Genomic DNA, 13,306 nt, shown 5'->3' on the forward strand with positions numbered 1-13,306 from the left:
AGGCTGCCCTCAGGTTATACTCTCTATAGGTCGTCTCCGAAGCTGTTCTAGAGAGTTCTGGCTGAGCTATCCTTCATCTCAGAAGTTCAATAATGGAATAATTATATATTATTTTAATATATATTATTTTAATGCTGTAAGAGCTTGTCACACTGAGAGAGCCTTTTGCCCCGATTACATTGTTTACTATGTGCTTCTTTCAGAGCCCTTTGCTGATAGGATCCTAATTTTTCCAAGAGAGGAAATTTTTGTCTTTAAATGAAAGTCTGTTTCAGCACAGTGATTACTAAATACTATATGAAGCACCATGGGGGTTCAGAACTCAACTTAGACACAACTCTCAAGGATCTTAGAGTCTAATGAGTTGAAAAAGGGCACAAATAACTCGGATACAAAACAGAGCAGGACAAGCGTCATCCATCGGCATTGGTATTTAGTTGGTGGTTTCCCAAAGCTTTCCTCCTGTGTTTATTCCCAAGAGCTCCTAAGAATTCGGATAAAATGCAAATGATAAACAATCATCTAAATATGAGCTCTTCTGTTCACAGTCATATATCATTTTCCTCCAGTTTGATTTCCTGGTAAAGACAACACTCAGGTCTTCCAATGCTCTAGCATTTAGATCTCTTTGCATCCTGCAAAGAAAAGGACAATGGTAAGCCTGAAAAGCAGAGAAAGCTTTCAAAAGTAAGCCGGAGAGACTCTGGAGGAAAACTACCTCATTCTTTATGATCTTAAAAGATCCAGGTGTTTTTAGATTCCCTCAACAGTTGAATGTTCCTGCAGACAGCTCTCACAAAAACACAAGTAACACTAACACCTTAAAATTCGCCTGTGTTATGCATAAATATTTGAGACATTCACAGACAAATGCAAAACTCCAACTCCCTTTCTACACCGCAGAATTAATGGAGTGCTCTCCTAAAACAAACAGTGAGGTTTCTCCCTGGCAGAGTTACAGGAAAACATTTCCTTTTAGGAGATGGGTAAGTGGGGGATGGGAGAAAAGATGGTTTGTACTCAGAACCCCAAAGTAGACATGGGTTTCTTGTCCAGGAGCAAACATCAGAGGAAACCGAGAAAGCACTACACACGTGATATCATTCAGAGGATGTAGCAAATGTATCAGCTGCAGTGCCTGTCCCACCACAGTCCAGCCTAGGCAGCTCTGCTTTGTTCCAAAGGACTGTGACCTCACGGGACTATAGTTGAATATAGCCTATCCATAGCTTGGCTAGTGACCTGTGATGGGTCCTGGTACAGAAAGTTGATGAGTCTTTCTCTTGAAAAGTTAAACTAAGAAATATTGAGACAATAAGAGAATAAGCACCTCACTCTTGCAGTTTCTCGTGTCCATAATGGGAATGGTAATAAAAGCCTTACAACACAGCAGAAATTAATCAGTAATATTAAAGCACTTAGAGTAGGATCTGGCACTTAATAAGCATGCCATAAATGCATCATCACCATCGTCATTATCATCATTTTGAGTAGTTGTCTTCTATTCAAGAACCTTCCATGAGAGGGGCGCCTGGGTGGCACAGCGGTTAAGCGTCTGCCTTCGGCTCAGGGCGTGATCCTGGCGTTATGGAATCGAGCCCCACATCAGGCTCCTCTGCTATGAGCCTGCTTCTTCCTCTCCCACTCCCCCTGCTTGTGTTCCCTCTCTCGCTGGCTGTCTCTATCTCTATCAAATAAATAAATAAAATCTTAAAAAAAAAAAAAAGAACCTTCCATGAGAATGCGCACAAAATAATATACATGTAATAAGCTGAAAAATGAAAGTAATGAGGGATGATTAGCCTTACCAGATATGAAAATAAAAATAAAGCCACTTTAAAAAGATAAGGGATTCATGCAGAAAGAGGCAGATAGAAATCGTTCCTAAAATTGACCCAAATATATATGGGAATTTAGTGTATGATAAAGGTGGCATTTCAAATTAGTGAAGAAAATATATGTTATTAAATTATTAGTAAGTATTTCTGGCACAAGGTAGCTATTTATTTGGAAAAATAAAACCTCTAAATTGCTTCTTGTATCAAAATAAATTCGAGGTAGGTCAAAGATTTAAATCTAAAAAATGAAAGAAACAGTAGAAAAGTATGTGTGAGAATTTTTATAATATTAGGGGATGTTTTTCTAGGATTAAAAAAAAGATTCCGAAGGCATTAAAAATTGCTAACTATAATTAAAAGCAAATGTTTAGGGGGAAAGTTGAAAGCAAATGTTTGGTGGGGGTCCAAAATCATGAAACCGAAAGACAAACGGCAAATAGAAATATCTACAACACAAGTGAAAGTCTAAGGACTAATGTCCATAAAATACAAAGAGCTCTTAAAAATCAGTAAAAGAGCTAAACTTTCAAGAGAAAAATAAACATTTTATTAATCATGCAAATAATTAATAAATATAGGAAAATATTCAATTTCTTTATAATTAAATAAATGTATCTCTGAAACAACAATTAAATATCAATACAACTATCAGATTACCTACTTCATTTATACCCATCAGTGATGTTGAGGATGTGGAAGAAACAATTTGATTTACTGCTAGTGGAGCATAGATTGGTACAGGGGTTTTAAAGGCAATTGATAAGATATTTTCAATTAGTAATGTACATTCCTTTTTACTCAGCAATTCTACTTCTAGATACTTGGACAGAAATGCAAAAGTATGTATAAAGATGTTATTGCAGTATCGTTCATAACAACAAAATACTAGAAACTAAATGCCTATTTAGTTCAATAAATCCTGTACACTAGAATCCTATATAACCATTAATAAAACCAAGGGTAGATGTCTATATTGCATGCAATGTCATAGAAAATGTCCATGATGTATTTTTAATGGGAAAAAGAAAATGAGAGAAAATAATGTTTAATATGAATCCATTTATATGTTTTAATATCAATATAAATATAAAAAATATGCCCCATTTATGTATTCATATGTACATAAATATATATATTAAAATACATAAGTGGGGCATGCTGTGCGTATATAAATAATAGATTAGTTATATTATGCATATGTCTATAAGTAGTCGTGTGCATATGTGTGTGTGGTGGTGGTGCTGTTTGTATACCTTCAGAGAGTATCTGTCACCCCAAACTGGTAACATCTGGGGAATGGGATGGGAAGGAAGACGATCAGGGAGGAAATAGAGAATCTTTACTTTTTGTTCTTATATTACATGCTTCTGTGCTGTTAAAATATTTTTATAATGTGTATATTACTTTATAATTTTAAAAACTCACAGAAGTGAATTTCTGAGATCATGACCTGAGCCAAAGGCAGATGCTTAACCGACCGAGCCACCCAGGTTCCCTGAAATTAATTCCTTAAAAAAAAAAAAAAAAATCCAGGGATGCCTGGGTAGCTCAGTTGGTTAAGCGTCTACCTTCAGCTCAGGTCATGATCTCAGAGTCCTGGGATCAAGTCCTGCATTGGGCTCCCTGCTCAGCGGAGAGACTGCTTCTCCCTCTGCCTGCTGCACCGCCCACCCCTGCTTGTGCACTCTCTCTGTTTCTCTATCCAACAAATAAATAAAATCTTTTAAAAAATAAAATAAATAGGGGGCGCCTGGGTGGCACAGTCGTTAAGCGCCTGCCTTCGGCTCCGGGCATGATCCCAGTGTTCTGGGATCGAGCCCCACATCGGGCTCCTCTGCTAGGAGCCTGCTTCTTCCTCTCCCACTCCCCCTGCTTGTGTTCCCTCTCTCGCTGGCTGTCTCTATCTCTGTCAAATAAATAAATAAATAAAAATCTTTAAAAAAATAAAATAAAATAAATAAATAATTTTTAAAAAATTCCAGCCATGGCTTCCTGTGGCCAAAAAAAAAAAAAAGCTCAAACTCCTTAGCACACCAAAGGCTGCCATGAGTTTTTTTTTTAAGATTTTATTTATTCATTTGAGAGAGAGAGCACGAGCACACGTGAGCAGAGTGGAGGGCCGTGGGGAGGGGCAGAGGGGGAGGGGGAAACAGTCTGCAGCCCGATGTGGGGCTCAATCCCAGGACCCCAGGATCATGACCTGAACCACCCAGGTGGCCCTGCCATGATTTATTTTTCTTTTTCTTTTTTTTTTTTTTTAAGATTTATTTATTTATTGGATGGAGAGACAGCCAGCCAGAGAGGGAACACAAGCAGGGGGAGTGGGAGAGGAAGAAGCAGGCTCCCAGCGGAGGAGCCTGATGTGGGGCTCAATCCCAGGACCCTGAGATCACGCCCTGAGCCAAAGGCAGAGGCTTAACGACTGCGCTACCCAGGCGCCCCGCCATGATTTATTTCTAACATAACTTTGTTTTCAGCCTCATCTTCTATAATGAATTGCCTTGCCTTCCTCTTGCCCCCTTCATACCCTCATTGGTAATCCATCTGTCTGCTCTTAGATCCACTCCCTGCCCTTCTCCCTTTGCTCTGTATCACAGCAAACTACATTTCCCAAGCTCCCTTGCCCTTGGCAGGATATGGAAGACAGGAGTTGGAAAGAAGCCAGAGTATTTCTCCTCTCTCTGCTTCAGATCACCGTCTCTAACACTGAGTGTGTCCCCAGTTGCCATGGGATGTGTTCTTTCATGGACCTGTTGTGATTCCTCCTCCCACAAGATGGTCCCAGGTCCCAGGCTCTGGTAACAGCGCTCTGTCCCTCCAGCACCAGGGGATGAAGCGGTTTCCTGCCAATGCTCAACTCTCAGCTGCCTCACCACCTCTGTTGGAACTTCTTAGCTCTTCCATCACCTTTGAAATACCTAAAGGGTTGCGTGTTTTCTGGCTAGGCAGTGAATGATGCACTACGCCCTCTTCCCGCTGTAATAAAATCCCAACACAGTCTGCCCTACCTTGCTGCAATAAACACAGTAAGTACTTCAGTGCCTCTGGGTGTTCAATTGAGTAACTCGCTCTGCCTGGGAGGTCATCCCCTTGTCTTCCGGTCTAAGGCTCAGCCCAAAGCCTGGCTTCTCCAGGAGCAACCCTTTTATCCTCACCTATATCCGCCCCCAGTCTACATTCCAATCTCATCTAGACAGCAAATGGGGATCCCAATGCACTTTGTGTCAAGTATTGAATAAAACACCCTAGGGACCAGCACATCTTAGGCCCATCAACTGACACCTGATTGGCATTGGGTTATCTTATCTTTTTTTCCTACTTTGAAAGGCTGAGAAGTAGTCATCTAATCATAGAGCCTTTTCTGACCACCCTGTATCAATGCTTTCCCTTTTCCCAATTCCCATCCCACATTTATCTCTTTCCAGCCACCTAGTGAACTTTTGCATCATATACTGTAAAAGAATAATCAGATCAACGTCTTGGTGTTCACTAGAATGTGAAAGCCACACAACCAGGAATTTTGTCTGTTTGGTTCCCTGCCATCTTCTGAGCACCTGGAATAGGACCTATATGTTAGATGAATAAATAAATGAATCACAATGACCTTTGCTTCGGGTCATGGGAGGCCGGGGGAGGAATGAAAATCATTGGTAGAAGGATACCACTTCTGTCTCTTTCTAGACTCATCTAACTTTCTCTGCCTCTAGCTTGAAAAGCTCTGGCCTCACTGGCCTTTCTCAGATTCTTGGACCCAGTAAGATCTTTCCAAACTGAAGCTTCTTTTCATCTATAGACCTCAGCTTCAATGTTTCCCATTTTTCTCTCCCCCTTACTTGTTTACTTCATCATGTTCATGAAAATTTGTAGTCATGTATTTGACTCCCTCTTTAGACTATGAGGTCATGAGGGTTAGGGCCACGTATCCTTCAAATCTTTATCTGCACATAATAGGTACTCAATGAAAAAAAAAATTAAAAGATTGTTGCTGAATGAGCCACAGATAAACTCTGCTTCACAGTTTCGATCACAGTCTACTGGGTTGTCCATGAATTATGGGGCTCAAGCCAGAAAATAGAAAATTCCCTGGTAGCGATACTAGGAGGCTTCTACTTCCCACAGTTGAATGCAGACTGGAAAGCTTCCCTCCTACCAATCTCTTTGCACAAACGAGACCCCAGTCATCAAATGCCACTGCTTACGAAGAGTTCTCTGCTATGGCAGCGATGGTTCTCTCAACCAGTGGCTGAATATACACAAAAATAACAGGCAAACGCTCTGAAGAGTCGGAGACCATGCTCCTGAGCCAGGACCCTCCTTCACACGCTCTGCATTTGCGCTGATTGCTGAAGACGATTTCAAATTAATTTCGTTAACTTCCAATAACAAAATGAGGTTTTAAGTTGTATTTGGGGGACATGGCATTTGTAGCAATTCAACTCCCATTCTTCCACAGAGCTAAAGACTTAGCTTCTCCTCGGCCTTTTGGCTAAGATGGAGTGTAAAGAAATAGCTTCTGAGGCCTTACATTCCATCATCAGGTTTTCAGAGAAATGAGAAAAACACTGAATTTTTTGAAGCTTAGGCCCATATTCTGAATCTGTTTTTCATTCCCACTTATCTTGCCTTGTTAAAAAAAAAAAATTAGAAATTAAGATTTTGACATTGACTAATTCTACCAATTACCAATATGATCTTCTCCAGAGCTAACAGCACCATCCTTCTTCCCCGTGTGACATGGGCCATTTGACAATATTTTTAAATATACAAGGCACACATTCAATGCTTAATAAATCTTTAAGGAAGTACTGCTGTTTGCCAGTCATTTTGCCTTTGTGAAGAAAACTGACACATAATGACATTTTCATGATTTGGTAAATCATTTTTGTAAATTCTTTTTGGGTAATTAGAATTGCCGGTAAGTTCCCAAGTCCTTTGTTTTGTTTTATTTTTTAATGAGTTCACTTTTGCATTCAGATGCCTTGTAATACCCCCTTTCTCTTCCGTTTGGTAGTAGGTGGCTCCACATTCTTGCTCTAGTTCAATGACAGCTCTTTTTAAAGGCAGTGCAAGCCAGAGTTCTGTGTGCCCTGCCCCAGCTCACAGGTGCATTTGCAGAAAGCAACCCCCAGGGGTCAGAATTCACAAACTAGAAGAAGCCTCAGGCTTAGTTATTCACTCAAGAACCCTCAGCTCTATTCCTCTGGAGAGTAACCTCTTACCTATTGTGAGAGAAGTGGGGTTTTCTCCAGAGGATTTTTGACTTCTCTTCACCTGGTGATATAGGAGTAGGTCCAGATGACAAAGAAAGAACACATGTCAAAACCATTGCGGGTAGGCTAACGAACCTTTTGTATATTGCACAAAAATGTTCCTGACTTGACAATTTGGTAACTATTTTAGTCTTTCCTAATCCTTTAGCAATGAAGAACATTCTTTGCTGATATGCCAACTTGGACCAAATAGACCCTATGTTCACACTGACAGAATTCTTACTCCTTGTTATGAGACCACTAAAAGTACCTTCTTAGAAAAAAATGTTTTTAATATATTTTTTTAAATTATAATTGAGGGGGCACCTGGGTGGCTCAGTCAGTTAAGGGTCTGACTCTTGGTTTTGGCTCAGGTCATGATCTCAGGGTCATGAGATCAAGCCCCACATTGGGTTCCATGTTCCACATGGAGTCTACATGAGATTCTCTCCCTCTGCCCCTCCCATCTCCACCCCCATTCACTCTCCCTCTCTCTAAAATAAAATAATAAATAAAATCTTTTAAAATATAAAATAAATAAAATGAAATTATGATTGATAAAAACTTCAGAAAACCGTCTTCACAGAAGTACATTTGTATGTGACATCAGTCACAAAGCGTGGCAAACGCAAACAGTTGAGAAGCGCTTCATGTTTAAAATATTCATTTCTCGGGGCGCCTGGGTGGCACAGCGGTTAAGCGTCTGCCTTCGGCTCAGGGCGTGATCCTGGCGTTATGGGATCGAGCCCCACATCAGGCTCTTCAGCTATGAGCCTGCTTCTTCCTCTCCCATTCCCCCTGCTTGTGTTCCCTCTCTCGCTGGCTGTCTCTATCTCTGTTGAATAAATAAATAAAATCTTAAAAAAAAAAATTAAAAAAAATAAAATAAAATAAAATATTCATTTCTGATTAGCACTACCTCTTGGTGGGTATTCCTGCTAGAGAGAGAGTTGCTTCTTTAGCATAGAATGGGAAATGACTCCTTTGGGAGGAAACAAGTCCCAGAGTCTCCTGCATCCCAGGTGACTTTTGCCCACGGAAGGCCAAAGAATGGGGGAGGCTGCCGTGGCGGGGTGATGACCCAGCCTGAGGAACCAATGTGAATCCAGGCTCCCTTCCACTTCTAGCAATCCAGCAGCCTCTCTGGACGTCATCAACATGGCAGACCCCTCCAATCATCTAGCCCCTTCTCTGTTTCGCTCCTCAGATCCGATTTCCCAGCATTCTCCTCCTTCTTAGGACTTACTGCTAACCTGTCATGCCCCAGTTGATGGTAAAACAAACAAACAAAAAAATAAATAAAACCACATCTTCATTATTCTCAGCCTAGTCAGAAAGGTTCCCTGCCTTTCATATCATCTACTCTTCTTGCACAGAGGGAAGTTCTGCTGTCCCAGAGACGACCACTTTTCCACACTTATCTGGAATAGAAGCTGTTCTGTATTTTCAAGCTCTGCTTCTATGCAGAAATCTCCCATTTGCACTTCCAGGTCAGTAACACTTCCCACGGCCCCTGTCATTCTCACCTCTGACCTCACTACATATTCGCCTCCAGCTCGGGCGCTTGTGGCCTGGCTCCCTTCCAGACGACTTCCATCTCCATGCAAAAGGCCATCCATACACCACCTGAGTCTCCTAGTACCTTGACCTTTCAAGACAACACTGAAGTTTAATTGCCCCCTAGAATTGCTCCATCTCTGAAATCTTAGACTCAAATACCCACCCCCTGACCGCGTCCTGTTCTCCCAGATCATCACAATATAGCTGCCACTCAACCAGACTGGCACCTCAAGTTCAGTATCCCACCCACTCTCTCCATCCTGTCAAACCCCTTTTGTGCTCCCTTCACTCTTTTCTGCCCCCCCCCCCCGATTCCATGCTCAGTCCCTTCACTCTCTTACCCCTTGACCTACTATCTCTATTGCCTCACCTATGTGGGCTACTTACCTTCCCCCAGCTCTTCCTTCTTCAATTTTCAGGTTACCTACCCTTCCTGAGTGACCTCATCTACTCCCACAGTTTTAAGTGCTACTTACAAGCCGATGCTTCCCAAATCTCTCTCTCCAGCCAGATATTTTTCCTAAATTCAGGAGGAGGCACATACCTGAAGGTCTACAGAATAGTTCCATTAGCACTTGTAAACTCACTTAGTCAAAACTGAGCTAATCATCCCTCCCCCACAGATGGGGTGGAAAAACTGATTCTCATCTCAGTGAATGGTATATCATGGACCTAGTCTCTCAAATCTAAAAGTCAAGTCATTCTGGACTTCTCTCTCTCCCTTAGCCACATGCGTTCTTTCAATCACAAATCAGTCGGTCGTACTTATTCCCAGGTGTCTGCGGAATCCACCCATTCCGTATTATATGAACCCTATTCATTTCCTACTTGAATCTGGCGTCAGGATGATTTAGTTGCAAGCAACGGAACCTAGCTCTGGCTAATTTGGGATGAGGGATTATATATATCAGAAAGATACTGGGTAGTTTCCCTAAATGGAAGGAAAACCAACTAACTAGAACTTTGGAAGGATAGGAACCAACGGCTCACAGACGTAGGGAACCTCGTAAGGTGTACCATTAGCTGATGCAGCTCCAATCATCGTGCGTCTCTGCACCTCCTGACTAACCGCCCGTCATAACCCCTCCCACGTCGCCTTGACGCCCTGCGTCAGTAAACCTACAACAGAAATCCGATCAAGTCCCTCATTCTAAAAATCCGTCACTTGCTCATCAGATGTTTCAGAATAAAATCCCTAAATCCTTGGCACTCATGAATTGGCTCCTCTTGGCCCCATCCCTGACCATTCCTCTCCCCCTCTGCCCCCCTCACACCCGATTCCTGGGTCCTACTCCCTGCAGGTGCCAAACTCCCTCACGTTCTGCTGCCCACTTCAGGAAAGATGATCCCGGCAGAAATAGAACACACCTGGGATGGTTCCGATGAAGAGTCTCGAATGAAAGAACCACTTTCAGAGGTGTAGGGAGGGTGACGTGAACCGGGAAAGGAAGATGGAACACCTACAGACTAGCCATGGTGGGAAGCCATTACCAGACTGCGGCTGAAATCAAGGCAAGGGGAGGAAACGGCGGCATCAGAGCCCAGGGAGAGCTGAAGGCTCTGGGCAGAGGATCAACCCTTTGGAAGTGTAGTTGTTGAGAGGCGAAGCTACTACCAAGAGGTTAGAATGCCCACCTATATCCTCAAGTGATCCTGTTACTCTGTATAACGCTTATCATAGCGCTTTTCACACACCAGTGTAGCAGCTCGTTTCCCCGGCTGGCTTCTACATTTTCGGAGGACAGAGACTCTCCTTGCCTCAGCATGCCCCAAACATACACAGCCCAGTATCCGGCACATTGAGAGTGCTCTTCAAATGTTTGCTGAATGAATGAACAAATTAATGGATCCAACTAGTTTCACATTTTTCAAAGTGGAATCTGAAATCAGCGGATTTACAGGCAATAGAAGAGGGAAGGAAAGTGAGAATTGCAGGCAGAGTTTGGGGATAGGTTTCTTGAGATAAGAAAGGTACCACTCACCGTGTTAGGCTCCCTCTGCCTCCAGGATTAGGTCTCCCAAAAAAGTGTTTTCATGTTATTAAATTAACATGAAAACAACCATTTGCTGAGTCTGACTTTCAATGGAAACAATGAGCAAGAACCCTACATTCCCACAGTGCACAAGGTGAGGGATGGCGTCCGTCTTCTCTGATGCGAGAAATGAAGGGTCCGTGGGTATGAATGAGATTCTCAAAACTAGTAGGACAATCGGAGCCAAGAAAGGAGAGATTAAGCTTAACTGAGAGTAAAGGGACTCTCTTGTTCCATAGCGCTGGTGCGTAGAAGTGACAGTGAGGTATTCCGTAAGAAACAGAAATAAGTTCGCTCTCTGAGAGTATATATAAACTAACACCTAATGGAAGAGATTGGAGATAAAGTTGCTACCTCTTCGGCCTGCAAAAATTTGGCTGTAATACAATTGGTTTACCTTAAGAAACATGTAACTTTGGAGCTGGGGTCAGGCATGTCAGCAACCAACGTCTGGACCACGGGCGGGCTGAGCTTGGGGAGCCCTCAGTTCTGAGAACTTGACAACCCAAGGTCCTTGGACCAAAGTGAAGTCACTAAGATGTAACAGCTGGTAGAAGCCAGGCTCATCTCTCCTTGACACATCTGCTATGGACTGAATTGTGAGCCCCCCAAATTCGTATGTTGGCTTTCTAAACCCAACATATATTTCTGACTATATCTGGAAATAGTATCCTTTAAAAAAATTTTTTTTTTGGATTTTATTTATTTGATGGACAGAGAGAGAACACACAAGCAGGGGGAACAGCAGACTCTACATTGAGCAGGGAGCCCAATGCAGGACTCGATCCCAGGACCCCGGGATCATGACCTGAGCTGAAGGCAGACGCTTAACCAACTGAGCCACCCAGGTGCCCCTGGAAACAGAATCTTTAGGAGCTAATTAAGGTTAAATGAGGTCATGGCAGGTCCTAATCCAATAGAACTGTAGCCTTAAAAGAAGAGGAAAAGGGAGAGAGAGCTCTCATGTGAGACACAGGGAGAGGCCACAGAGGGAAGGCAGCTGTCTGCAAGACAGGAAGAGAGCTTCTGCCAGGAAGCAGATCAGCTGGCAAACCTTGAACTTGGACTTCCCAGCCTCCAGAACTGTGAGAAATAGATTTCTCTTATTTAAAGCACCCAATCTGTGGTATTTTGTTATGGTAGCCCAAGCAGACTGAGACAACACCGGATATCAACTTGGGCTCTATATTTGAACTTTTCTATACTGAAATAAAGGGTTTTCCTATGCAAAATTGGTCGTTTAAGGCCAAAACTTGAAGTCAGGTGACCCTCAATGAACTACCCTCTGTGATCCTGTTTCAGCCTCTTCAGTAAAATGGGAATGACAATCCCTGCTCTGCCCCCCTCACATCATTGCTGTGATAACCGAGCACACGAGAGCACTCTGTAAAGCCCCACATGCCAGGACACGCAAGGATCCCAGCATCAGACCTGCGTACCTTCCTGCCCAGAAGGGAGCCGCACAGTAGGAATATTGGGTCCTAGATTTCTTTCTTAACCAGAACAAAAGGTTATTATAATTCCTTCCGAATAATTAAACGGAGAAGCTTTCAGAAGCAGCAGGAAAATTTCAGGCAGCTAATGCAGGGTAAGTCTCAAGTCAATGGAGGAGCGAAACTTGGAACAACTGAGACAGGGGAAGGAAGAGTAAAACAAACGTGCAGCTTAAAGAAGAAAAAAGAGCCAAAAAGCTGCAAGAACTCTGGCTTCTCTTCCCCAGGCAACAGTCTGTCCCATAAGCAAATGCCTGTTCCAAGGGGAAGAGAGAAGGGTTTTCAGAGGATAGTATCTTCTGCGGCTGTGGGGGTTGGCGAGAGGAGGGAACCTGGGCGTTTGAACTGTAGGTAAGACCAATCGCTTGCAGCGACTATGAGTAAAAGTGAAAGCAACAATGAGAGGAAGAAGGTTAACGGCCTAAATTTGGGCTAAAGTAAATTCTGTCAAACATGATTAAATGCACACAAAGCATACAGCAGAGGCAGGAGCTCAAGTTCACACATAGGCCAAAACTCCAGTCTCTCACCGGAGAAGCCAAGACCCAACAGCGCTCCCATCCTGCACCGGCCCGGGGGGCGGAGGGCCTGGCGACAAGGCAGACTGGGTGCTGGAGAAGGCGAAGCCAGGAGGGGCACAGGTTAGGGCGCTGGGGCCCACGGAGGCCAGGGAGTGGGGAGAGAAGCATGAGCAAATAGAAAGTAAAAGTCAGCACACACGTGCTCCTCCCTCAGCTCCACGGCTTACAAGTCAGACTCTCCAACACTTCGCTTCACCTCTGGGGACCCCGGTTTCCTCCTCTATAAAAAGGGGTTGATAAAACTGGCTCAGCTTGCCCTCCGGGTTTATTGGGAGAATCAAAAGAGTTCTAAGAGAGAATATTTCCTAAAAGGGAATGAATCATACACCTAAATGGTATTCAGTACAGGTATTTCTACAAGCCCACATCCCCCCCAAGGGAAGCACACTTGAACTCAGGTCAGAGCTCCTCCCCCTGGGGGTCTCAGCCCAGCCTTCTCTCAGGAGCACCTGGCCTCCTTCCTGGCGAGCTTGGGCCCAGGCCCTGAGGCGGCCATGGTGGTGGCAGGAAGGCCACCCTGAGGTGCCCTTTTCTCTTCTTCCTCTCTTGTCT

General features: G+C 43.4%; 1 long non-coding RNA gene across 4 annotated transcripts in view; it reads right to left on the reverse strand.

The window, feature by feature from the left end:
* LOC148110422 (uncharacterized) overlaps positions 1 to 13,306 on the reverse strand; it is a 130,540-nt gene that overhangs the window by 43,730 nt on the left and 73,504 nt on the right. The gene's annotated exons all lie outside the window — the stretch shown is intronic.

The sequence above is a fragment of the Ursus americanus genome, chromosome 3, assembly GCF_024610735.1.
Source record: "Ursus americanus isolate L20-20 chromosome 3, mUrsAme1.1.p, whole genome shotgun sequence".
Taxonomy (NCBI): Eukaryota; Metazoa; Chordata; class Mammalia; order Carnivora; family Ursidae; genus Ursus; species Ursus americanus.